Raw genomic sequence first — 27,727 nt, 5'->3', positions numbered from 1 at the left:
ATATCAGATTAACTTCCTTTGAAACTTCTGATGCTCCCCTGTAGGGATGAAGGACTCCATTAAAGAGCTCCATTAAAATGTGTTTGAATTACATGAGTCCAAACTGCAACTAATTTAGACACAGTAGTTACTCAGTCCTCCGCGGTGAAAGGCGGAAGTACTGATGCTTCTCCTTCACGGTCTTCCCGCTAGCTCTGTAAGCATCCCATCCATCGTCTATCATGCCGGTACTTCCATTCTAGATCCTGAGAAAACGTCTCAGTGTCAACCGCCCAAGTCAGAGACAGACCTGCTCCCTCTCCTAAGATGTTGCTGTTATGGAAGCTAACTAGGGAAAAGCATAAAGGAGCCAGAAAGTGGAAAATGGAGACAGGAAACCATCAACTCCCCCAAATGAATGGTGAGGGCAGAGGCCCGTGGCCGTAGGTCATGCTGCAGGTATCCACGGGTATGCAAAAAAGCAGGTACAGATGCAGAAATCACATCTGATGGGGACAAATGCAATTCAGAGACACAGAGGGACGTGCGTTCAGTGCAGACACACAGACGTATTCCCACCACAGCCCGCACGCTCCTGCAGGTTCCCAGCCCGCATCTCTGTTGAAAGGAGGCTGACAGGGAAGAGACAGTGGGGCAGGGGCTCCCAACCACTGGGAAGGATCCATACCAAGTGACAAATGTGGCCCGTGGCCCAAGGGGCCACACCGCATTCCGTGGGAGACATGGAGGTCACACATAAGACAGCAGCCCCCGGCCCTGTTCTGCAGGGACCTAACTTCTAGCGGCGCACGGTCCCCAGCCGTGCAGCGGTCGCCAGCATTGAGAAGAGTCGCGGTGCAGGGGGAGTTCCGTGCAGTCAGACCCGTTCTGAGATGCGGCTTCGAGAGCGGGCCTCCCTTTGACAAGTGTCAGTGGCCCTCAATACAAACACGGCCACCTGCACTCTTTTTTATGTATAAACTTGAAGCTCGTGCTGTTTGAATACCCACATTTATAAAACTGGAATAGACACATATACCCGGGTGGTGTGACACCTGCTTGGAGAAGAGGGAGCAACCTGAGGCTGGGCCGCACAGCTGGAGCATCCCCGACACACACGGGCCGCCTCTGTTCCACGGGCCCCAGCACTTGCCTTTTGTTCTACCCCACTTTTTTTTAAAGTCATGATATATTTGGGGTGCCCAGGTGGCTCGGTGGGTTAACTCTTGGTTTCAGCCCAGGTCACGATCTCACGGTTTCATGAGTTCGAGCCCCACAGCGGGCTCTGCACGGACAGGGCGGAACCTGCTTGAGATTCTCTGTCTCTGTCTCTCTCTCTCTCTGCCCCTTCCCCCCCACTTGCTCTCTCTGTCTCAAAACAAATAAACTTAAAGAAAGAGTTGTGATACATTTTGAGTGCTTACAATAATGTACATTTACATTTGTACAACATTTATATTGCATGAAACGACAACGTATCATTGTGTGATTCGCAGAACTTACACACAACGGTAATTCGGAGACCGGACACATCTTAGCCGAAGCCACAGAGCGGTGGCAGTGCAGCCCTGGCTGGGAGAACCCAGACGGGCTGCAGAAATGGGCCAGGATCAGGCACGATGGGGAGGGAAGCGAGGCGCGCTCCCTGGGCGCTGGGCCCCACAGCCCGGACCCGAGGCCCACTCCCAGCACTGCTCTGAGGCCCGTTACCCAAAGCCCTTCCCCCGGGGGTCCTTACCTGCTTCTGGAAATTAACTTCAGGCGAACAGCTGCTCAACTGTGCTGGGAGGGCTGTGGCTGGGCAGAAATAGGAAGGTGCGGCCCTGTGGAAACACAGAACCCAGGTCATGGGCGGAGCCGGGCGGGCCTGGAGCCCGCGCCCACGCCCCACGCTGATGGCCACCCAGCACCGGCGGGCAGCACATGGCAACGGGCTCTGGCGCGGTCCAGAAATACCTGTGTGTCTGGCCAGCCCAGGGAACCCGCACCGGCAGCTCTGGGATAAGGTGCTGAGTGCAGCTAATGCCTGCCTGTCATTTCCGGCTGAAGCAGGTCACCACACACCCTCCTGCCTTGCATTAGGCACCAAGTCCAACTGAGAGCTGCGCTCAGAGACGTTGTCACCGAAGTGAGTCACCCCAGGGCAGCTGATGAGCAAGTCCCGCACCTGCACGGGAAGGTGTCCCACCCACCAAACATAGCCCGGGCCAGGCTCCGCCCGCTCTGTGCTCAGACTCGCGTTCACGTCTGTCCTGTGCTTGGCGCACACCTGTGGCTGCATGCGTAAACATAAACTCACCCCCCACACACGTAAAACACAGTTGCGGGTCACTGACAACCTACGGGCCTGGCCACAGGTCCACTGGCCCCAAACACGCCTCAGGCAGGAATCAGCACTGCCTTCTCCTCTTCTGCCCCTTGACACACAACTTCATCGTTCAGGTCCTTCGCAGGTTCCTCGGGCAGGAGCACAGCCAGAGGCAGGTGGGAGCACGGAGGAGTGGCGCCCGGCCGCTCCAGCCCGGTCACCTCCTGTGCTGTGCGCACTCACCTTGGAGTCCTTGGTTACGGGCAGACTCCCAGCTCTCAGGCCTGCCGTGAGGACAGAGATCCGAGACTAACACTTGGAGAAACCGGGAGGTGCAGGATGTCGGGGAGCACTCAGAGCCCTCTTCCACTGTCTATCAGCCAAGAAAGACGCTCACTAACCCAAGGGGCTGAAGAAAACGTGTTTTCCAGAGAAAGAGAGATTTCAAAAGCCTCCCCTACAGGTAGCTACTAACTCGAACCTCCAGTCTCTGGTCTGGGTCTCTCTTCAACCAGCAATGGCCCTCGGATGAGGAGCCATGGCCCACCCCTGCCACTCCCTCACCCTCAGACTACCCCTACGGGAACGGGCATCTATAGTGATTAATTGCTCTTTCATTCCCCTAGATATCAAAATACCGAAATACCAAGGCTTCCCGGGGAACCTTCCACCCCAGTCCTCACATTCCTTCAAAAAGAGATGAGAAGAGATAGCCTTCTCTCACTTCCGAGGGGCTTTAATTTCTTCAACTGCCACAAAAGCCAATTAGCCTCCTACCGTCTATAGGACTCAGGCCCTTCCCAGAAGCAGAGAAGAACTTTGTGACTTTAAGGGGAAGGCATCCAAAGGCTCGGGTGGTGTTCCTGATGGGACCGTTCAGGGGTTCACTGCCAGCTGTTCTATTTGCCATTTTATGATCAGGCCAATGTCCCCATTTTACAGAGGAGGAAACTGAGGCTCAAAGTTGTGGGGGCCGCTCAGCCAGTATAAGACAGTAGCGTGCTCCAGGAGCGGGACTGTTTCCGGCTCCCTGCTGCTGCCGGTCACTGGTGCGGCTGAGGTTGGTCACTGCCCTTTGGGCCCTTCATTTTGCCATCGGTAAAAAAGAAATCATGGTCTCTACCGTATTGTCCCTTGCTGGGTACAGGGAGATCAGGGCTGGCTTCATGGGCTGAAGCCTAGAAGCCTCACCCTTGGGTTAAAGCTCTGCTATCACAGTCCTGAAATGCTCACTACTTTTTGAACACGAGGCCCTGCACTGGGTCCCACAAATTATAAAGCTGGTCCAGAATGAGAAAAAAGATGTCAAAGTGTCTCTCAAAATTGCCACGGCCCCTGTAACCTTAAGTAGGTATGACATCATAAAATAATAAAATAAATGTAGATATGACATAGACTCAAGAAGGATTTACTGGGGCACCTGGGTAGCTCAGTCCATCGAGTGTCCAACTCCTGATTTTGGCTCAGGTCACGATCCCAGGGTCGTGGGATGGAGCCCCGTGATGGGCTCCATGCTCTGCTTCAGATTCTCTCTCTGTCTCCCTCTGCCCCCTCCCCTGCTTTTTCCCTCTAAAATAAAAAATAAAGGGCGCCTGGGTGGCTCAGTCGGTAAAGTGTCAGACTTCAGCTCAGGTTCAAGCCCTGTGTCAGGCTCTGCTGAGAGAGCTCAGAACCTGGAGCCTGTTTCGGCTTCTGTGTCTCCCTCTCTCTCTCTCTGCCCCTCCCCCACTTGCGCGTGCGCGCTCTCGCTCTCTCTCTCTCTCTCTCCCTCACAAAAATAAACATTAAAAATTTTTTTAATAAAAGAAAAATAATTAATTAAATTAAATTAAAAGGAGGCTTTACTGAAGTCCTTCTAGGCGTACACAGCCCCGTGTCAGGCTTCTGGAATAGGGGTGCAAAAGTGGGGCTGTGACACTGAGCCCGCCTTCCAGGAAGTGACCAAGCAGCTGAGGAAATCACACTACACAAAGCAGACAGAAAACAACATAAATGGTAAGTAACAATGAGCCCAAGAGGTACATCAGGTAAGACACAAACACTTCCAGAGTGCCAACTGCCTGTAAGGCGCTGTGCCCAGCACCGCCCCCGAGCAGCTCGGAAGCAGCAGGAAAGACCCAGGGCTCTGACCCAGTGGACTAAGTGCAGAATAAGGGAGGTGCAAAGCTCTGTGATGACACAGAGGAGGGGGGGCCGGCTGCCAAGTCTCCAGGGAGAGGACACTGGAGCTGGGTCTTGATGGATGAGTAGGAGTTTGCTGCTAGAGAGGAAGGAGAAGGGCACTGAAGGCACAGGATGTTCTCGACCATCTGTTATATGCCAGGCCCTGGGCTAGGCCTGAGGAGACACAGGTGAGCAAAAGAGCTATGATCTGCTTGTGACGAGGGGCTCGGAGTGAGCGAGCGAGACAGCCCTTAATCAAGTCACACCCAGGCAAATGACACAAAGGGTCAGTGCAAGGCGCCCTGAGGACCCGCAGCTGGGAGCCTGGCCTAGGCCTGAGGGGAGGCAACCACAGGAAGTGACTGCCAAGCTGTCACCTGAAGCGTGAGGAGCAGCTGGGTGGGGGGCACACACAGGTAAAGGTCCTGAAGCAGGAAAGGCTTTGGTCTTCGAAAAACCTGGAGAAAGAAGGTGTCAGGGTGAGAGGTGTCAAGTGGGCTGGGACTGGACCACGTGGGTCCCATGAGGGGGAGGAGAGGCGTCCGAGCAGGGGGGCCCCGGGTCAAGTCTGAGCGTCACGGGACCGTGCGGCTGCTGGGAGAGATGCCGGGCCGCGCTGGAGGGGAAGCCGGCGCCGGACCCGGAGGCAGCCGGCGCTGGGCTGGGGGGGTGACGGAGAAGGGACAGTGAGGACGGGACGGCTTGGGCACGCTGGCTGGCGGGGCTGCAGGATGGGAGCTGGGGTGAGAGCGCAGGAAGGCGCCGGGGGCCGGCCGGGCAGCTGGCCCCGGAGCCCAGGGGCCGCGGAGAAGCCCTCGGGCGCTGCCAAGGAGAGCAGGCCGTCCTTCAGAGAAAGCCGTTCCCGCAGTGGCCATCTGCAGAGTGTTCTGCACAGACAGTCACAGCACGGTGGTGACCGACTAGGTCTGGGGGACACTGCGCACCAGACGGATGTGCATCGTGCCTGAAGGGGAAGAATTAGTGTCCCGCTGACTGCACTCACCTGCCGATGGCCTCCGGGGAAGTCATTCAATCCACAATGCACTGAGCACCTAGTAGGGATAGATCAGTGGGAAGGACAAAAATTGTAAAAAATCCCTACGTAGTCTGGTGAGAAAAGAGAGCAGACAAAACAAAAATAGAAATCAATCAGTGGGAAATAATATAGTGCGGATGGAAGATGACTGACAGGTGCTAAAATGGATTTTAAAAAACGGAGCTGGGTGAGGGGACCAGGAGCGTGGGGTGGCCCCGTCTGACTTGGGTCCAACTCAGACACGGAGGAGAGGCTGAGGGGTGAGAGCGGAAGCAGGGGGAGGCCGTGGTGGGGATGGAGGCAATAGACATGGGCAGGACATCGGGAGGGCCAGGGGGCCAGGCATGCAGTGGGGGCAGGGACGGGGGGGGGGACTCCCAGGCCTGGGGGCTGAGCAGCTGAAGATGGCGATCCTGTCCAGTCAGGGGAAGGGGGGGAGCACAAGTGGAGCGGTTTTGGGAAAGGACCAGGGGCTGAATTTCAGATAGCTTAGAGCCTTCCTATCAATACGACTGTTTCCTCATCTGTAGAACGGGGATGACAATGGTACCTGCCTCAAAGGCTGGCTGTGAAAATGAGAGAACGTATAGAGCGCGAGGCATAATACCTAGTGCACGGCAGATACTCAATAAACACGTTAAGGTGACATACACAATGTAAGTAAGTGATTTTCTTAAATTTATTTATTTTGAGAGAAAGAGAAAAAGAGAGTGAGCATGGGAGCGGCAGAGAGGGAGAGAGAGAGAGCCCCAAGCAGGCTGGGCACCGTCAATGTAGAACCCGACTCGGGGCTCGACCCCATGAACTGTGAGATCATGACCTAAGCCAAAAACCCAGAGTCAGACACTCAACCAACTGAGCCACCAGGCATCCTAGCAAGTGATATTTTTGTTACAGGATGGGGGTGGGGTGGGAACAAGACTAAACAGTAAGAATTCAAAAGCTTCAAATACCTGGCTTCCTTTCCTCTCCCTTCCCTCCCAGTTCACCCATCGGCCCCCAGCTGGCTCAAAGGAACGATAAGGTATGAAGGGCTGGGGTGCAAGACCCCACCTCCACGTCCCACATGCTGCCTTGAATCACTGCGGATGCTTTAGAGCAGAGTTTCCCAACCTTGGCCTATCAAGATTCTGGGATTCTTTGCTGTGAGGCCTGTGCTGTGCATCGTGGGGCACCTAGCAGCCTCTCTGGGCTCTATCCGCCAGATGCCAGCCGCACTTCCTCCTCGGTTGTGACAAACAAAGGTGTCTCCAGACGCTGCTACGAGTTCCCTGGGAGGCAAAACACCCCTGGCTGAGAATTCCTTTAAAGAAATAGTTAACACACACTCCACGTATTGGCCAAGCACGGTGCTCACCCCATCCTGTGCATGAAACATTCAGCCTTCACAACACACATCCCTGTAAGTTTTCACAAATGAGGCCGTGGGGATGCAGGGATTGCCCAGTGCTCTCTCAGCTGGGCCTACTCCGTGCTGGGACGGGATTCGAACCTGGATCACCCGAGCTCTGAACCACTCCACTCCACTGCTGTGCAGGATCTGAGTAAGTGGGTAAAAAGCACACAGGGCCCAGGAGAGGGAGGCAGGGCTGAGCCTGGCCTGTAGCTGCACACAGGGCAGCGGCTCAGACCCTCAGCGACATCAAAACTGGGGCACCAGAGATGATTTCCACAAGCTCTGCTCTCAGTAATTAAACTGCAACCTCCCGGGCTCTGGGGCCTCATTAGCAATGGCCTTAATTAATAAATTCCACGTTTCGGCCTCCTCCATCCAGAGCTGGGCTCGGCATTCCCGAACCCTGTTCCGCCAGCCTGAGCAACAGAGGTCTAATGGCAGCTCTGGCGAGTCAGGGAGTTTGTAGGACGCGGCATCATTCTTAGGGGATGATCTTGGGATAAGGAATTCGTCCTGAGGTCGCCACCCCAAGTTCACACCTGATCCAAAGCTCCTTCCTGCTCTGTGCAGCCAGGGTATGTGACAGAACAATGATGGTAACTATTGCTATTGCTGGAACATTCTCTAAGAGCCAGGCATAAGGTCAGTCACATTCATTACACTGTCTTGTTTTAGTCCTTGCAACAAGCCTGCGAGGTAAGAATTATTCCCATTTTATAGATAAAGACAACTGTGACTCAGGGATGGTTAAGTAACCTGCCCAAGGCCACCGAGCTAATTAAGGACCTGGATTTGAGTGCATGCATGAGTCCCTTGCATCCTCTCGGCCCCTTCTGGCTCAGGAGTTGAGAGAAGCATCAGCCATTTTAACTGAAATGAAAATGAAAATCCACTTTACAGAAAAAAAGAAAGGCAGCCGCCCCTCCCCACCCCCAATTCCTGCCGATCAGGAAAGAAGATAATGCAGCCTAACAACTAAAGGCAGTGGTGAATGGTCCTTGATGGGATCCAGGAGAGAGGAGGGGATGGAGTCATCAAGGCCATTATTGGGCAATTAGGGAAAATTTACTAAGGGGTATTGATTAGATAATGGTATTGCATCAATGTCTCTTGGTTACGCTGGAAAATATTCTGGTCCTTAAGCGATACGGGCTGGTGTTTAAGGGTGAAATGTCTCCGTGCTCGCGGCTTACTCCGAAATCGGTCAGAAAAAAGAGGTGTGAGTGTGAGTGCGTGTGCCCAGAGACAGTGCGTGAGCAAATATGGCAAAAGGCTAACACTGGTTAAACTAGGTAAAGGGCATAGTTCACTACTCTTTCAATTTCTCTCCACATTGGAAATCAAAATTACAAGTTGGGGAAAGCACTGGAAAGCCAGGAGGAAATGGTAGGGCAAGGTGGTAGGAGCCCCCCGCCCCGCAGTGCCCTCCGAAGGCCCCCTGGTGTGCGGGGAGCTGTGTGCCCCCCCCCCCAGCTGTGGGGAGCGGCTCTGAGGCCCCAGTACACATGGCCGGCTCCTCTGGGCGCTGGAGTGATTCTGAACTCTTGAAGTTCACCCTCCAAACACCTCCCACCTTAGAGCTGTAACCCATCCCTCAGCCAATGCGGCTGTCTCATTCCGTCCCAGGCGCACCCACTCTGATGAAGGCCCTTCGGTGAAGGTTCCTGAGGGATTAAAATCAAATCCATGTGACCTGATCCAACAACAAACAGAGCGCAGCCGCCCCGCCCAGCTGTCCTGAGGACCCGCTGAAGGCACCAAACACAGAAAAGCACTGTTAGGCTGGGAAGGCAGCACCTGGAGGCACCAGGAGGGCCTGGGGGGGAGGCGGGGGGGGGGACGTCCTCCCTTCCATGATATGACGCCCCCTCAGAGCTCGGCCCGCAGCCTACTCACACATGTCCGTATAAACCGAAGGACTTTGGGCCTGGCCCAGACCTGCCCAGAGAGAGCCCCCACCCCCCGGGGGACCTGCACGCTGGACAGGAGGTGAGAAGAAACGGCCCCCTCCACTCCGCCCTTGGGCCGGGGCAGGCGGTGGACCACATCCCTGTGCAGCGGGGGGTCCTTAGTCGGGAGCCATCTGGCAACGTCTGGAGATGGTTCTGATTGTGACCACTGGTGACGGGCCCTACTAGTGGGTGGGGGCCAGGGGTGACGCCGAACACCCTGGGGTGCCGGTGGCAGCCCCCCCACAGGAGCCCCACGTCCACTCGGCCGCCACCGCGGAGTTCGCAGCCGCACCAGGCTCCTTCACCCTCTGGGCCTCAGCAGCCGCAGGGCCCTTGGCCTAGAACGCCCTTCCAGGAAGTATGCTGGTCTCTGCTCTGGGCTGCCCCGAGGCCGTGTTTGCACACCTGCCCAGGCTTCCCGCTCACAGCGCCACCTGTCGCCACCCCCGGGGCGTCTGAGCCTCTCTTCCCACCTCCAAACTAGGAGCTGTCTGCAGGCGGACCCCAGGCCGCCTTATTCTGAGACATTAAAATGAACCCACACCTCGCATTAAATAGAAATCTTCTCTAACTCACGGAGGGAGCTGATACATTTTCTTCGGTCTCCAATATTTCTGGGGACCCTCGAAGAGCCTGCAGGCTGTAGGCTGTGTGCTGAAGAATCCGGACTGATGAAACAGTGTGGCTTGGGATTCACTTGGGAACCACAAAGGGCCCCCCCCCCACCAGCCTCCGGGCCCTCCCCGCAGAGAACCCGAGACATGGAGGAATGGAAGGGCCTCTATGTAAATGCTATAGAGTGCTGGTGTGACTGCACTGATATGAGGCATCTGTTTAGAATTCCTGGCTTAAGAAATGTCTCCTATAAGGGCGCCTGGGGGACTCAGTAGGTTAGGCCTCCGACTGCGGCTCAGGTCATGATCTCACGGTTTGTGGGTTCAAGCCCCGCGTCGGGCTCTGTGCTGACAGCTTGGAGCCTGGAGCCTGCTTCTGATTCTGGGTCTCCCTCTCTCTCTCTGCCCCTCCCCTTCTCTCACTGTGTCTCTCTCTCTCAAAAATAAATAAGCTTAAAAAAGTTTTAAAAAAGAAATGTCTCCTATATTTTGGCCTGATTTATTAAAAAAAAAAAAAGAATAGAAAAAGAAGTTACCCAGATATTGCTGTCTCTTCAAGTCCATCACTGGGTGAAACCCCCCCTTTTTACGGCTAAGAGCGAGTACCTGGCAGGCCTGCCCTGACAGCCGGAGGCTCCGCTGAGAACAATGCGAACAGGAAGGGAATGCGGGCCCAGCGCGGAGGAAGTTTCTGCAGCTGCAGGGGGGACGCTCTTCAGTCACTGGGCTGTGGTTCCGACCCAGGGATATGCAGGTGGCGGTGGTTTTCTCTCCACACAATAGGGGAATGAGGACAGAAGGAAAAAGGCATCTTTTGACCTAATTTTAAAAGATTCTTTTTTCTTCCCCAGAGGACAGCGGGAGCCCTGAAACGTGGCCAAGCCAGAGCCGGAGACCTGAAGTCAGGAACCAGTGCGCCTACAAACCCCGGCTCCGGATCTTCCTCTAATTCAGTCAGATACGTGACCCTCGGCCTCTGGCAGGTTCCAGGGGGTGGGTAATGGCTATTTATAAGCGAACGTAGGAGCTGGAAGCTTCGGTCTTCGCCCCACTCCTCGCACGGGGCGAGGGGGACCCTCACCGCGGGCCCAGCACCCAGCAGTGTCCGAGGCTGCCCCCCTGCAAGCCGCTGATGGAAGACAGGACCGTTGTTCTCTCCTGTGACCCTGATCAACATCGGAGGCGCCCCCCGCTTGCTGACAACACTGACCCCCTTCACCTGGGGAAAGCTCACTTTGCCTGGCCGGTCAGTCTCCTGAGGGACAGAGCTGGGACCTGGCCGGGAGGTTTCAGGGCCCGTGTGTCACCACCAGAGAAGAGTCCAGGGTTTTGACCCACGGAAGCCCCGTCAACCTCACCACTCGCAGCTAGGTCAGTTCTTGCAGAGCTGCCATTTTAAATGTTTAATTAAGTTGGGAAATTTTATTTTAGTTATTAAAAAAAATTTTTTTTACATTTATTTATCTTAGACAGACAGAGCATGATCAGAGGAGGGGCAGAGAGAGCCTGTCTGTCTCCCTAGACACAGAGTCCGAAGCAGGCTCCAGGCTCTGAGCTGTCAGCACAGAGCCCGACACGGGTCTCAAACCCACAAACTGCGAGAACATGACCTGAGCCGAAGTCGGACACTTAACCGACTGAGCTACCCCAAGTTGATAAATTTTAAACTTTTAAATTGTAAAGTGTTTTGTTTGTTTGTTTTGAATAGGAAGGGAAAAACTGACAGTGCTACTTACTTATCAGGAGCTGCACAGGGTCCCTTTGCCCGGAAACATATGGGCACGTTTATGCCATCCTCGTCAGGGCAGGGACAAACCTTGTTCTCAGAGGCAGGCCTGAGCATGGCCCCGGCCACCCTCTCCCACTATGCTCCCTTTGCCTCCGTGCTCTCTCTCAATCCCTTCCCTCCATTAAAGTCTCTTATAATTGGTTCAAATAAATCAGCTTCCTGAATGAGTTCACTGCATCCCCTCAGAATCCCAGGGCCAGGAAGGCCTCCAACTTCCTGTTGGGAGACTTAGGTCATTAAATGAATGGGGTTGCCTACGGGGCGAGGGCTCAGTCCCCTAGTTGTGCCCCCAGAGGCAGCAGGCTGGCAGCCTTCTGGCCTCCCAGAGCCGCCCCCCTCCTCACCACCCAGCTCTGGAGAGGACAATCCTCAGGGTCTAGCTGGGAGGCTCTAGGCATGGGCTCCTGGGTGGACATTCTTCCTATAAACTCTCCAGAAAATAAGGTTGAGGCTCAGTGCCTCCTCTTTCCTGTCAGCCTTCAACATACAGGTGTGTGCTCATCTGCATAAAATATAGGTATGTTTGTTTGCCTCAAAACCATACACATACCATTGCTACAAATGCCAGGGTTCATGATGCCCACACGTCCCATGAGCCACACTGTTTGTTTGGATAACTGCTGCTCTATTCCACAGGCGGAGGCCTTCCCTCTCCTTTCCCTCCGGCTACCTCAGGACAATAAAATAATCTAAGGAAGGAGGAAGCCTCCCCATGAGAGGCTGCTGTACACTCTGTTTCCTCCCTCTCGAAATGTTTGACAAGCTGATACTCAAAAAAGCAAAACCATTTGAAACAAAGACAACTCCAGAATCCACATGCGTTTATTCCATTAGCCTGCTGGGGGAGTGTGTTTGGGGAGGGGGGAGAATATGAAGAACTCCCAATGCGCCACAAAACTCCAGCCTGAGTGCAACCATGGGGAGGCGAGGGATTTCCAGGGAAAACACACGCGCTCCCTAGGAGGCAGGAAGACATACCACCTAGCGCAACAGGGATCCGCCCACAGTCACCTAGAGGGTTTGCTCAGGGCCAAGGCCACCACGGAGAAGCTCGGAAGAGTGGACCGAAATGGATTGGAGGCTACTAGGGTCCATGTGAGGGCTCTGAAAAAGAAACCGTCACCATTCCCAATGGGTGTATGCATAAAAGCCAGACTGGGCACACCCAGATAATCCGGTTTAGCAGCCAAATCCCCATCATCCATCTGTAATGACATCCTTCATTCCCAAAGCCACAAAACCATTAGTCACCAGGCCATGGAGGAGAAGCAGAAGCTCCCAGCAAAACTGGCTTGTTACCACTCCCCTGGCAAAAAGGCTCCTGGTTTTACCAGCCGGCTTACTCACCCAAGACTGTCACGTTTCATAAAATGAAATGCAGGACTCTTTTACAAGCCCGTAGCCACATAACGCAAGCAGAAGCTGACCTCTTGCAAAAATTCTCAGCTGAGAAGAAAAAGCTTCTATGAAGTTTCGCTGAGAGAGAGGTTAATGATGCTATGCACTCGGTTGACTGTATTTCCAAGGATCAAGGCCTTCAGTCTCAGAGAACGAAACTTCCTTGCAATCTTCCTTAGAGCACAGAGCGCAATGCAGAGATGAAACAAGAATATGGGCACCAGTGCACACTGGTTCTTACCTGCTTCTAGAAAAGTCCCGTAAGCCTGCCAGAAAGATACTAGGTCATAAAAATTTCCAAGTCCAGAAAAGAATAACGCACCTAAAAAAGAGGTTCCTAAGAGAAAAGGAAATAGACAAGTGTGCATGCTGGAAAAGAAGGGGGAAGAAGCAGAAATCCAGGACGGTAACTCGGGTGAGCCGGGCAAAGCCAAGGGACCAAACTAAAATAGATTCCAGATGGAACAAAGCTGGGGTTTATTTTCTCCTCACCTTTTTTTGGTGAAACATTTCAAAGTCACGGAAAAGCTGAAAGAATAGTACAGGGGAGTTGTCCCAATACCCTGTCCCTAGAGGCGCTGCTCGTTAACATTTGTCACGTCTGCCTCATGCTTCTCCGTGTTGAGGGCGTATAGGGATGTGGACGCTGCTCTTCCAGAGCCCTCCGAAAGCCAGCTGCAGATACTGCGATACTTGGCTAAATGTCTCATCGCTGTCTCCTAAGGCCATCCCCCTGCATATAACCAGGACATTATTTGCACCCCCCAAGGAATATAATAATGACCCAATATTCTCTCATGGACACCCATGTCCCAGTTTCCTCAGCCCCCCTGACCCTCACTTTGGCCATTGCTCATTTTCTTTCTTCCTTCCTTCCTTCCTTCCAAGATTTTATTTTATTATTTACTCACTTATTTTTAAAGTTTATTTATTTTGAGAGAGAGAGCATGGGAGGGGCAGAGAGGGAGAGAGAGAGAAAGAGAGAGAGAATACAAAGCAGGCTCCTCACTGCCAGTGCAGAACCCATTGTGGGGCTTGAACTCACGAACTGCCGCGAGATCATGAGCTGAGCTGAAATCAAAGTTGGATGCTCAACTGACTGAGCTACCCAAGCACCCCTCAAGACTTTATTTTAACTAATCTCTACACCCAATGTGGGGATCGAACCCACAATTTCAAGACCAAGAGACACATGCCCCACCAACTGAGCTGGCCAGGTGCCCTGGCTGGCACTGGTTTTCCATCCAGGATCCAAAGGAGGAATCACAAGTGCATTCAATCCCCTGCTCTTCACCTCGCTTAGCCTGGAATGGCTCACCAGCTTTTCTCTGTCTATCATGACATGAACGTTTTTTAGAGTCCAGGAAATGTCTGTAGGACGTCCCACAATCTGGATTTGCCCAACTGTTCCCTAGAATCAGAATAAAGCTAACCGTTTGGCAAGACACTATCATAGCTGACGTTGCCAGTGCCTGACTGGAAGCACACAGGCCGGTTTGTCCCGTTTCTGGTGTCTCTGGGATTGAGCCACTGGTTACGGAACAAAGCTTTAAATATCTAAAATAGAGAGTAGGCATATTGCGTGAAAACACTAGAAAAGAAAACGGTGGGAGATGAAAATAATATTAAATGAAACCTAAATATTCTAAAAGATTAAACAATTCAATCATATAAAAATCAAAACTCTCGGCATAGAAAGAAAGATATAATCAAAAGAATGACAAATTGTTGAAATCGGTGTAATGTTTAGCCCAGCCACAGGACAAGCTCTTTTAATATATAAAGAACACCTGTAGATCAATAATAAAAGACTGCTAAGCCAAGAAAGAAATGGGCAAACAATATAACACATTGTTCATAAATGGCTCTTAAAGCTATGAAATGAAAAATTCCCTTCTTTCCTCATGAGGAAAATGCAAATGGAAATGATGATGATATTCCACCTCTAAGCTATCAGGTTAGCAACAGTCAAAAAGTTTGACAGCTTCTGCCAAGCGATGGGGGAAACAGGGATCCTTGTACAATTTTAACAGGCATATAGAATGTTACCATCTCCATGGAGGGCATTTGGCAATACTGAAAATCTGAACAGATGCACTGTTTGGTCAAGGAGCTCAGCTAGAATTTGTCCTACAGATACCCTTAAACAAACGCATAAAAATGTGTGTATAAGAGATTCCTTAGGTCGCCTGGGTGGTTCAGTCGGTTAAGCATCCAACTTCAGCTCAGGTCACGAACTCGCAGTTCCTGGGTTCGAGCCCCGTGTCGGGCGCTGTGCTGACGGCTCAGAGCCTGGAGCCTGCTTCGGATTCCTGGTCTCCTCCTCTCTCTGTTCCTCCCCCCACTTGCACTCTGTCTCGCTCTCTCGCTCTCTCTCTCAGAAATAAAAAAAGATTAAAAACAAACTTTTTTTTTTTTTTTTAAAGAATATTCCTTGTTGGGGCACCTGGGTGGCTCAGTCGGTTGAACATCTGACTTTGGCTCAGGTCATGATCTCGCGGTTCGTGAGTTTGAGCCCCACATCAGGTTCTTGCCGTCAGTCTGTCAGTACAGAGCCTGCTTTGGAGCCTCTGCCCCCTCTCTTTGCCCCTCCCTGCACTTGCACTCTCCCAGGAGTAAGTAAATATTAAAAAAAAAAAAAAAGATATTCCTTGTTAATAGTAATAAAAGACAGAAAACTTAAATGCTCACCAATAGGAGACTGGTTTTAAGAAATTAAAATACAGGGGCGCCTAGATGGCTCAGTCGGTTAGGCATCTGACTTCGGCTCAGGTCATGATCTCATGGTTCGTGGGTTCGAGCCCTGCGTCGGGCTCTTTGCTGACAGTCAGCTCAGAGCTTGGGGCCTGTTTCAGATTCTGTGTCTTCTCTCTCTGACCCTCCCCTGCTCATGTGTCTCTCTCTCAGAAATGAATAAAACATTAAAAAAATATATATAGCCCATCAGGGGCGTCTGGGTGGCTCAGTCGGTTGAGTGTCTGACTTCGGCTCAAGTCATGATCTCGCAGTTCATGTGTTCGAGCCCCGTGTCAGGCTCTGTGCTGACAGCTAGCTCAGAGCCTGGAGCCTGTCTTCAGATTCTGTGTCCCCCTCTCTCTGACCCTCCCCTGCTCACGCTGTCTCTCTCTCTCTCTAAAATAAGTAAAAAAACTTAATTAAAAAAATGATAAAATACAACCATTCAGAAGAATGCCATGGAACCATTAAAATGGGTGAGATAGTTCTCAATGACCTTAGACAAGTAATATAATCCCTCTGTGCCTCAGTTTACTCATCTGCAAAACTGTGGACAATAACAGTACTTAGTTCACAGGATTTCTGTAAGGAGTAAATGAGTAATATAAGTAAAGCCCTTTTAACCATATGCAGCACACATGGGGCGCCTGGCTGGCTCAGCTGGTAGAGCATGCAACTCTTGATCTCAGGGTTGGGCAGATAGATAGATAGATAGATAAATCAATATTCAGCACACAGAAAGTGCTTGAGATGCTTAATGATGATAATGATGATGGTGTTGGTATAGAATAAGTTCCAGTATTTTTTTTGAAGTTTTTATTTATTTATTCATTTAAGTAATCTCTACACCCAATGTGGGGCTCGAACTCACGATCCAGAGATCAAAGGTTGCACGCTCTTCCGACTGAGCTGGCCAGGTGCTCCAGTTGCAGTATTGATCGTGAAGGGAAGAGTAAGGTGCAGAATACTGTGTGTCACAGTGGGGGAAATCCAGTGCCCGTCAGGCAGATGTGTGATCATGCGTGTGCATAATACGTTTGTACACGTGTAGAAGGTCTCTGGGGAAGACGCACAGGACACTAGCTGACAGCGGTCTCCTAATCCTTCTATATGTGCAAACATACGGTATCTGTCCTTCTCTGCCTGACTGATTTCGCTCAGCATAACACCCTCACGCTCCATCCACGTTGCTACACAGGCCAGATTCCCTTCTACCTTTTGCTCCCACCTTTGTAAATAAGATTGGAGGGGCGCCTGGGGGGCTCAGTCAGTTAAGCGTCCAGCTTTGGCTCAGGTCATGATCTCGTGGTTTGTGAGTTCAATCCTCACATCGGGCTCTCTGCTGTCAGTGAAGAGCCTGCTTTGGATCCTCTGTCCCTCTCTCTCTGCCCCTCCCCTGCTCGTGCTCACTCTCTCTCTCTCTCAAAATAAATAAATAAACTTAAAAAAAAAAAGATTGGCTCGTTCAGGGGTTCGGAACTACCACATTACCAACTTAAAATCCCCCACTCACCGTGGCAGTATTCACATCTTCATGGCTATACATCTGCCTTCTTCTGCCCCCCCATCCCTACCCCCACCTGAGAAACAAAATTACAAAGTGAAAATCATTCAAAGGTTTTCTACCTGAAGAGAAGAGAAGAGACCTGGAAGGTCCAAAACACGTTTCAGTTCCTATTCCTGCAGCAGAAGAACATTCTGTGCGGGACGAGGGTCGGGAGGGGTCTGTGGGAAGCCAGGGCAGCCTGGGGCAGGGCGCCGTGAGGCGGTGGCCTGGGCAGGGGCTGGGGGTGGGCGGTGTCCGGGCTAACCCATGTCCTTGGAAACGGGGTCTCTGGGCTGCCTGATGATTTAGCAGGAAGAAGCAGAGCGGGGTCCCCGTCATGAAAGGTGTTTGAAGCCGTGAGGATCCTGATCCCCACAGGAAGCCCTGCTTGCAGACCCAGGACCGCGGGCTGATGAGGCAGCAACTTCGTCTGTCTCGGAGCCGTTACTCAGCTCAGGGCCGTGGACCACAGGATTCCGGCAGCAGGAAGCATGTGGGTGGGCTACTCAGGAGACCCTCGGGCCTGAAAAACCTTAATTGGAGCTGGTCTCCAAAAGCCTCCCACCCAGCTCTCCACGTGGGAGGGGACAAGGAAATGGGTCACATTCTCCCAGCTGGACCGGTGTCACCGCGGGCTCCAAGCACACTTAAAGAGGTCCAGGGAGGGGGTCGAGTGGCCTGGCCTGATCCGACAGGGCGTGATTAGGAGCCCTGGACCGAAGTGGCGGCTGATTAGCTCCAGGAAGGCAGGGGCAGGCCAGGGGCCGGGGGCAGGTCCCATCACCCCGGAGCAGGCCGTCCTGGGTCTTCGTCCCACTCTGCATGTGGGCAGATGCCTCTGTCAGCCCTTTGCCCTCTCCACCCCAGCCCTGCTGGAGGGACAGGGGAAGAACACTGTGTGCTTTCCCATGACCTGCGGGGCCTCCCTGACCTCGCGCTTTGAAGGGATCCTGAGGCCCGAAGCTGGGAAGACTTAGGGAAGAAATAAGCCTCTGGCTCCGCTCTGCATATACTGGCCCCACGCAGGGGTCCACAGGCTTCAGTTCCCTCGGGAGCCCCGCGGGCATGCTGGAAACCGCCAAGCAGCCCCAGAGCCCACCTGCTGTCGCACGCCTGCTCTCCGAAGGCGGCAGGAGGAGACCTGACAGGCAGGGGGAGAATTCTGGAGGAGACACAAGGTCTGCTGGTCTTTCTCAAGAAAGGTGGCATGAATTCAAAACGTTTGGGAAGAACCCATGATCCTTCCTCCCTGACTTGAACTCAAGTAACAAAGGGTTATGGCTTTACGTGGAAGTGGGTTCTTACTGACCTTTTGTGAAGTACGACATAGAAGGGCTCTGTTCTACCAACTCTTCTCTGGCTCTTCTGGGAAGCCAAACGCAGTCCTCTACCCAAATGCCCACCAGGGCAGGTACCCAGGGGAGCCAATGTGTACACCCGGAAATTACATCCTGACTCTCCCTTGAGAGTTCAAAACACTCACCAACACGTTCTTTCTTTTCTTTCTTTCTTTTTTTTTTAGATTTTAAGTGTTTAGGGGCGCCTGGGTGGCTCAGCCCGTTAAGTGTCTGGCTTTGGCTCAGGTCATGATCTCACGGTTCGTGGGTTCGAGCCCCGCATCGGGCTCTGTGCTGACTGCCAGCTCAGAGCCTGGAGCCTGTTTCAGATTCTGTGTCTCCCTCTCTCTCTGACCCTCCCCTACTCACACTGTTTCTCTCTCTCAGAAATAAATAAAACATTAAAAAATAAAAATAAAAACTTTTAAGGGTTTATTTATATTTGAGAAAGAAAGACAGAGCAGGAGTGGGGGAGGGGCAGAGAGCGAGGGAGACACAGAATCTGAAGCAGGCCCCACGCCCTGAGCTGTCAGCATGAAGCCCGATGCGGGGCTCGAGCCCACGAGCTGTGGGATCTCGACCTGAGCTGAAGTCAGACGCTTCACCGACTGAGCCACCCAGGCGCCCCCAACATGTTCTTTCTTGATTCACAAGACTCCAACTAGATAATAAGCCTCTTGGCCCTAGACTCTAAGCTTTGATGGGGAAGACAGCGATTTCTACCCTGCCTTCCACAATATTCCCAGTATCTACCATGGGGCCAAGATCATAAAAAAAGCTCAATAAATATTTATTAATTGAATCAGTGAATCATTAGAAGGAAGGAGGGAAGGAAGGAAGGACGAATGAAAGACAGCCATCATTTCTTGGTATCTCTGTGTTCTTGGCTCATCTTATAAAGATAGCATAGCCAGGATTAGAAACCACGCCCTTTAACCCCCTTCTCTGCGGTGCCACCAGTGTCCTCGATTGTGCCATGAGGCGCTGTGTACAGACCTGCTTACAGAAGCTCCTGCAGTACAGCACAACCAGGAAAAACGGAGAAATGTTCATGACCCTCAATCCTTAAGATACTTCAGCACCAAGGCTTTGGCCCCGCTGTGCCCACCACGGAAGGGCCCCTTTCCCTCTGTGGACTGTTGCCATCCACCTTTTAACGAGGCTTCATGGAGGACCGGGACATAATAGGTCTTTAATAACCAAGTGTAACAGCAATTGGTGCTCGGTGCCCTTTCATAAAAGAAGTTCAAAAGCACTTTGGCTCAAACATCACAATGCCCCTGGGAGCTATGAAGGTATAAGTATCATTATCCCCATTTACAGTTGGGGAAAGTAAGGCAAAGGGAGGTTAATTACCTTGCCCAAGGTCAGATGAGACAGAAGGGGCATAGGATTCAAACCCTTTGCAGCAGCCAGTGAGCTAACTCTGGTCACCCTAACTAACAGTCACCCACGCTGGGCTGAAGAGAGATTTTTTTTTTTTCCTTCTTCTCTGTTGTTTCTGCTGAGAAGCAGGATCCAACACGGGGCTCTGAGCTTGTGCTCAGGAGACAGACGCACTGCCTGGGTTTGAATCCCGACTCTGTTCTGGACTAGCTTGATCTCCAGCAAGTTACTTAACCTTTCCGGGCCTCCCCTCCTGAGTATGTAAAATGGTACTAAGGGTGCTATCTCAGAAAGCAGGCTGAGGGTGAGACAATGCACGTAAGGTGACATTTCTGTCCATTTTCTAAATAAGCACACGTCACTCTTGTTGAAAAAAAAAAGTTACTTGAGAAGACGGTTGTACTCACGCTGGGTTTAGTTTTTACAAGGCTACAGATGACGTGTGACCGACAGGCATTTTGGATTCTGCCAATAAAATGTCCCAGGAGCCTGAAAGTGACTTGCAACCCCAAGTTTGGATTCCCATACCACCTCGTGGTGGCCTCCCAAGGTTAGCAGGGCAAGCGGCATTGCGAACGCCAACCGGCCAGGGGGATGCCCGCGCGAGGCTCTGAAAAGCTGCCACAGCACCCAGGCTGCAGAGGCCAACTCCGGATTCCTGGCGAGCTGAGGCCCTGGGTTTTAAATGCCATTTCTGAGTGCTCCTCTAAGCTTCCCAACTCCGCTCGGCCCAGACCAAAGACAGCCAATGCTTTCTAGGTACCACCGCCTTCCTGATCAAGCGATCAAACAGGAGGTGTTTAGAGGTGACAGTGTGGCCTGAGCCTCTCTAGGGGGCCTGGTGATACTCAGTAGGGACTGGAAGAGAAGGGGTGGAGATGGAGGGGGGGAGGAAAGCTACCCGGTCAATCTCAGGACACCCCCAACAAAGACACTGTGACAGATATGCGTGTGGCAACACTCCAGTGTTACTTCAGGGACACTGCCAAGATAAGAAGTTTTTTTTTTTTTTAATATTTTTATTTATTTCTAGGAGAGAGAGACAGAGCGAGCAGGGGAGGGTCAGAGAGAGAGGGAGACACAGACTCTGAAATAGGCTCCAGGCTCTGAGCTGGCAGTCAGCACAGAGCCCGACGCGGGGCTCGAACCCACGAACCGTGAGATCACGACCCAAGCGAAAGTCAGACGCTTAACCGATTAAGCCACCCAGGCGCCCCCAAGATAAGAAGCTTTAACTCATGCAGAGAGGAGCAGAGGACATGGGCCATGCCACTGTGCAGGGCGAGATGCTAATGGCTGGCAATGCTCATTCATTCAATTCAAGGAACTGAGCACCCTCATTCTCAGAGGGAATCTGCAAGACCCACAGACACGCACGCCGGGCCCTCTGTTAACCTCGCTGATGGCTCCCACGTCCCCTGGGCGTCTAGGCCAGAGAAATGAGGAACTTAATGGGAATAAGTTCAACACTGCGAGCCTGCTGGTTTCTAAAAGCCTTCCCAGGACAAGGAGAGCCCATTCACTGCTCTCCTAGCATCCTGTGCTTTCTCCTGACATGGAAGGGCTCTCAGGCAGTGACTTCCCACTGTTCAGAACTGATGAGTAAAATCCAAACTCCTCACCGTGGTCACAGATGCGACCCCGTCAACTCCTCGCTCACCACGCTCTGGTCCCACTGGGTTTATCACTCCTGCTGTCCTTGCTGCCTGTCATCTGGGTCGCCATTCAAAGTCACTTCCGGAGAGCCAGCTCGAGTTCTGGTCCTGACCCTGCTCCCGGTCATCTCCATCTTAGTGTCCTGTTTCATTCTCCCTGTATCTCTTTTCACCATCGTGCACTATCTTGTCCACCTCGTACTGTCTCTCCCGCCAGAATACACACTCCACTGGACCATGCACCTTGGCCATCTTGTTCTTGGCTATATCCCCAGCACCTGCAATGGTGCCCGGACATAACAGCTGTTCAATAAGTCATTCAATTTAACAGATATTTACTGAGTGCCTGGCAAGTTTATGTACTGGACTACAATAGTAGACCAAAAAAAAAAAAAAAAGGGACAAAATCTCTGCCCTCAAAGAGCTTAAATTCTGGTGGCAGAGAAGAAACAGATAAATCAGTAACAGTGAAATGGTAACCACTACTTCAATCAAGCACATACGAAGTGCTCAGTGCTGTTCTATAGGTATCGTGCCCTGGGGCAGCTGGGTGACTTACTTGGTTAAGCGTTTGACTCTTGATTTCAGCTCAGGTCATGATCTCACGGTTCAGGGGTTCAAGTCCCGTGTCCCGCATTCAAGTCCCGTGTCCCGCGTTCAAGTCCTACATTAGCGGTGCGAAGCCTGTTTGGGATCCTCTCTCTCCTTCTCTCCGTGCCTCTCCCCCACTCGTGCTCTCCCTCTCTCTCAAAAAATAAATAAATAAACTCTTAAAAAAAAAAAACATGGGGGGGGCACCTGGGTGGCTCAGTCATTTGAGCTGAGTTTGGCACAGGTCATGATCTCACGGTTTGTGAGTTCAAACCCTGCGCTGGCCTCTGTGCTGACAGCTCAGAGCCTGGAGCCTGCTTCTGATTAGGTGTCTCCCTCTCTCTCTCTGCCCCTCCCCGCTCACACACTGTCTCTCTAAAAAATAAACATTAAAAAAAGTTGTTAATAAAATATAATAAAAAAATTTAAAAAAACACAATAGATATCACCTGATTTAATCCTCCCAACAACTCCCTGAAGTATTGTTATTTTACAGATGGGGAAACTGAGGCACAGAGCGGTTACATGGCTTGCTGCAGATCGCGCAGTTCATAGCGAAAGAAGCCAGGATCCAAACCCAGATGGTCTCGGTACGAAGTCCATGCTCTAATTAAGAGCTACACTTCATATTTGCTGAGTGTCGAATAACTACTTGGTCAGCACCCTCCACAGCTGTTCCCTGTAGGCAGGGCTGGAGAGAGAGCAGATTCATCAGTTAAGGGCTGCCCTGTTCTGTGAGCTCAGTGAGACGGGCACTGCTGGCTGCCCCTTTCCTGCACCCTGGATGAGGAGGGATCTGCAGGGAAGTGCGGTCTGATGTCAAGACAGGGACCGGATTTCCGGGTCCTGGTTTTAGGTGCTGAGACACCCAGGCAAGTCAACCAATCTTGGATGAGTTTACTTTTCGTGTGGGGCACTGATTTTGACGTTGTGAGGGATGCAAAGACGAATCCAGCAGCGATCCTAGCCTCAGAAAGCTTAGAGTCCTGCAGGACACTTGGGACTGAAATAGAGGTGGACAGTGACGGTCGCCATTAAAAAATGTACAAACTGCTATGGGATTTCAAGAGTTACCTAGCCTCTAGGGGCTATAGGTACCCAAGCAGGAAAGGAGCGGGGCTGGCTTACACAGCTCCCACGGTCCTCTGGCTCGGACATGTTCTGACAGCACAGATTTGGAGCAGCAGAGAGATCAGGTTTTATTCTGGTTAATAGTTCAAGTGCATGGCCACTGAGTTGCTCTCATCTACCACGAGAACAGTCCCAATCTCCCTGAGCGACCTCTTAGAGCATCGGCAAGGTAATGATAATGCTCCCATTTAAATAATGCAGCCGAATTGGGAACGAAGCCCGGTGGTACAGCCTCCTCCACCTCTAACTGGGTTTTAAACCCACAAACCCTCTTCTGTCAAGAAGGCGGCGATCCCTCTGTGAGCATGCCGTTATAATGTGGAGAATGCTCCCTCCTCACCTCGTTCACATCCGTATCCCTGGAGTCTAGCACAGTAGCTGGCTCACAACAGGTGCTGAGTAAGGTTTGCCGAGCCAAACCTGAGTATAATCCAAAAATTATCTGCTAGATGTGTAATTCTGAATCGGTGTTCCCTGAAGTTTTGCTTTACAGCTCTCAGCTCTCCTGGGGAGGGGGCGGGGAGGAGACTGGTTCCACCCTTCACCTTTACTGCTACGATCCTGGCGCCCCCAGCCACCATTATCTCCTGCCCGGAAGCTGCAGCAGCCTACCTCCCAATCAGTATGCCTGCTTCTACCTCTGCAGCTCACAATCCGATCGCCATATAGCAGCCAGAATGATCTTGGAAAACTTAGATCGTATCACCTCTCTGCTTAGAATCCTCTAATAGCTTCTAACTGCACGTGGAATAAAATCCAAACTGGTTCTTCTACACTTAACACCACTGAAATTATTTTGTCTGTTGATTTGTTTACCCCCTCCTCTTTAGAACGTCGGCGATGGGAGGGCAGGGACTATGTCTATTTCCACCCCTGTAGCCCCATGTATTGTCATGATGCCTGTTATATAGGAACACTCACTACTGAACGGATGAATCCACATCCTACAGAGGCAACTTGTGTTTACAAGGCCCACTAACTCCATCGGGAAACCACGAAAGACACACTGGCATTCAACAGCTTGCACCTTTTTTTTTTTTTTAAATGATTCAAAGTCCTGCTTTAAGTCAGAGAAAACTGGTATCTCTGGACACTTCAATGGCCCAAAAGATGAGTATCGCTTAGGGTCTAAAGTCAGGAACCAGAGCCCAGTAGTTGTAGCAGGGAGCTAAGAGGCGAGGCAGTTGGGAACAAAACCTCAGGACAAACTCTGACTTGCCTCCAGGTCCCTTCCTGACACACCCTGTGCCTCAATTTACCCAGCCGTCGGCCAGGCACACTTCCCTAAGTTCTGTGAGTGACAGGAGGCAAAATAATTAACAGCCAGAGCATGCTTAGATTCTCAGATAGGAGGTGCTGCAAGCCACAGATCTCATTATTCATACAACTTGATTTGCTGCCAACACAAGCCTCCTCGGCCTTCCCAGGGGCTAAGCCCGCAGCGGGCACTGCTCAGACAAGTTCAGCACACAAGAGAGAGGGAGGCGTGTGGGGCCTAACAGAGGTCGGGTGTCCAGATCTACCTAGGTGCCTCGGTTACCCGGGTCCAAGAATAAGGAAGGTGGTTGGGTGGGGGTGATGAAAAGGAGGTGACAAGTGCAGTCTGGGGCTCCCAGTGGTTCATTTTGCGGGCTCAAGTACAGGCACCCGCCAGACAGGTGAAGCGTGCGCCTACACTGTGCGCCTTCCAGAAACACTGCCCGGGAGAGGGGGAATCGGGAACCGGCTCAGTCACACGAGAGGGAGACAGGAAGGGCGGCCCAGGGGCCAGACCTCGGCAGCATTTAGTTTGGGGAAATATGGAGGGGCTCTCTATACAGGGGATCGGGATGCTGAGCGTGGGGAGCAGAGAAGGGGAGGGTCGGGAGGGCGCGGGACCCGAGTGCTGACAGCCGGTGAGAAACCACGCCGTCGCGGTGGGGTGAACGACAGAGTGGGTGGCTCGGACACCTGTGGAGGCGACCCCTGGGCGGAGGTGACGACGGCTGGAGGGTGGTCTGCGGCGGGGTCGCGGGCGGCGAGCGGCGGGGAGGCAGCGGCGACCCGGCGGGGCGAGGAGGCCGGGCCCAGACCAGGGCGCCGCGCCGGGGGCCAGCCGGTGGGGTCCGAGAGGGGTCGGGGGCGCCCTCCGCGGCCCCTCCCCGGGAGACAAAGGGCCGGCGACTCCCCCGAGCCCCGGCGCGGCGCGGGCCCGGGCGCTGCGGGCGCGGGCCGGCCTCGGCGCTTACCTGGGCCGCCCGACCCGGCCGGGCCGGCGGGGGCTGCGGGTCCGTGCACGGCGCGCGGCGGCCTGTTCCGGGGCGCGCTCAGCCGGAGCAGCCGCGGCGGCAGCAGCAGCAGCAGCAGGAGCAGCGGCAGCGGCAGCAGCAGCAGCGGGAGCGGCCGCCTGAGCCTCCGCCTCCCGCTCCGTGAGTCACCGCGGCGGGGAGGGAGGGAGGCGCCAGGCCGCCGGGGGAGGGACCGGCGGAGGGGGCGGCATCTGGCTCCTCACGGGCAGCAGAGGCGCGGCCACCGCAACGCCCCGGGGGGGGGGAGGGGGCAGGGCCGGGCGCCGGGGGCGGGGCCGGAGGCGGGGCGGGGCTCCGGGGTGTGCGAACACGCTCAGTGGTTAAATCGGCCCGTGGGGCGGGACCTCCCGCGTACGGGGACGAGGGGGGGCGCGCGCGGGGACGCTCATTGGGCTTCTCGGGAGGAGGGTGGGGCCAGGGATTCTGGGGCGGGGCCACGGGGTGGGCGGGTGGAACTGGGTCTAGGGTAGTGGCCGAGCTCCTCTCAGAGCAAAGGGGTGGAGCCGAGCGGGGGCGGGGAGGCTGGGCAAGGGTGGGGGGCGGGGACTCGGAGGAGGAGGTGGCCTGAGGGGCGGAGCCCGGGTTAAGGATGGAGCTGGCTCTGCGGTAAAGCCGCTGTGTCTGTCCCTGGCCGCTCCGGGAGCACAGTGATCCCGTAAAAATAATGGCCTCTCCCACACACGAGTCTGTGTTTAAAAATGGGAGCGGTCGGACGGGGCTGAATCCTCGGGGAGGCTGGTTTCTTCAGGACCCCTGAAAAATCTGAAACGGACGAGGTTGCAAAACATTCAGAGGCGTGGTCTTCCTGCGCTGTGGAACTGGGAACATTGCTTGCTACCTTGGAGGAAGCTAGGCCCGCTCTTGAATTGGAGGCCTGTCTAACCTGGGATCTACGGAGCCCGGAAGGCCCAGGAATGGGCCTCCGTGAGTCCGTTAAACTTAAAATATCATGTGTCTTGGCAGGGAGTACATTTTTCTGGGGAGAAAGGGTCCGTGATGAAAATGTTTCTATTAGAAAGTCTGACTCTAGCTGCTAGATGGCTCAGCCTGGAGAAGAGTACAGGGAACAACAGCCCATTTTTAGGCAAAATGCAAATTGCTTTGAACGCCCACTTTCCTTTTAAAGGGGCGCGTGTCTTTAAGAGTGTTCTCGTTTTGAACATTTTCACTTTTTTTTTAAGGCTTATTTTATTTGGGGAAGGGGGCAGAGAGAGAGGAGGACACAGAATCGGAAGCAGGCTCCAGGCTCTGAGCTGTGCTGTCAGCAGGACTCTGATTCCAAAACCCTGAGATCACGACCTGAGCCTGTCAGGTGCTTAACCGACTGAGACACCCAGGCGCCCCTGATTTTCAACATTTTTAACAGTTACATAGTGTGGCACTAACCCCACTTTAGAAGCCTTGCTTTCCCAGCTTTTCCTTTCGCCTTTTAGAAAAGAGAATTCCCATCTTCTGCTGTGCCCCACACATTTCTTTCCCGGCCCTATGCGAGAGGGATATGCGATAATATTTTGTTTTCTCTAGTGTATCTATATTCTGTAATGTCCATATTACTCTTTTGACTTAATAACTATTTTAGTTACAGTTGAGGAATATTTTAATTTTATCAAAAGTCATGAGATTATGAACTCAAAAGCCAGAAATAGGTCTTAGTCATGTCTGTGTCCCCTTTAGTGTCCCAGCCACCATGCCCGTGGCAAGGGTTCAACCAATATTTGCCAATACAGTGTACCACCTGATCCTTCAAGTTTCCCAGAGCACACCAATGGGGGGGAAGTGCACACTCAACTTATTTTTATCATAAATATTGATGTTTCAACAAATGAATTAAAACTGAACAAATTGCTTGGTATTCAAGACACAATGTATAAATGTTACTTTTTTTTTTTCTTTAAGAGACATGCTTAAGGGGGCACCTGGGTGGCTCTGTTGGTTAAGCATCTGACTCAGGTCATGATCTCACAGCTCATGAGTTCGAGCCCTGCATCAGGCTTCGAGCTGACAGAGCAGAGCGTGTGGGCTTCTCTCTCCCTCTCTCTGCCCCTCCCCACCAGATAAATTAAAAAAACTTTAAACCTTTTTTTTTTTAAATGTTTTATTTATTTCTAGGAGAGAGAGAGAGAGACAGCGTGAGCAGGGGAGGGTCAGAGAGAGAGGGAGTCACAGACTCTGAAACAGGCTCCAGGCTCTGAGCTGGCAGTCAGCACAGAGCCCGACGCGGGGCTCGAACCCACGAACCGCGAGATCATGACCTAAGCGAAAGTCAGACGCTTAACCGACTAAGCCACCCAGGCGCCCCAAATTAAAAAAACTTTAAAAAAATCCCAAAAAACAAAGAGACATGCTTAAGACTGAAGGAGGAAAGGAATGCATAAAATGAAAATGTGTCCCTGCGAAATAATGGACGCTTTTTCCTTTTTTC

At 52.6% G+C, this 27,727-nt stretch overlaps 1 protein-coding gene across 5 annotated transcripts in view; it reads right to left on the bottom strand.

Annotated features, from left to right (window-relative positions):
* Positions 1-25,431, bottom strand: part of CTNNBIP1 (catenin beta interacting protein 1) — a 48,852-nt gene extending 23,421 nt beyond the window's left edge. The window contains exons 1-4 of one of the 5 annotated variants that reach the window (XM_039235015.1): positions 25,246-25,431; positions 5,454-5,502; positions 4,828-4,908; positions 1,718-1,802 (exon numbers count right to left, since the gene is read on the bottom strand). The gene's annotated coding sequence lies outside the window, so the exon portion shown is untranslated. Of the gene's footprint in view, positions 1-1,717; positions 1,803-1,935; positions 1,961-4,827; positions 4,909-5,453; positions 5,503-11,184; positions 11,234-25,245 lie in introns of those variants that run through there. The other 4 variants (XM_039235018.1, XM_039235016.1, XM_039235020.1 and 1 more) reach the window with 4 other exon arrangements.
* Positions 25,432-27,727: the final 2,296 nt, after the last annotated feature.

This window comes from Hyaena hyaena, unplaced genomic scaffold (assembly GCF_003009895.1).
Source record: "Hyaena hyaena isolate Hyena2069 unplaced genomic scaffold, ASM300989v1 scaffold_94, whole genome shotgun sequence".
Lineage (NCBI taxonomy): Eukaryota > Metazoa > Chordata > Mammalia > Carnivora > Hyaenidae > Hyaena > Hyaena hyaena.
This window is presented reverse-complemented; position numbering and strand designations above follow the sequence as displayed.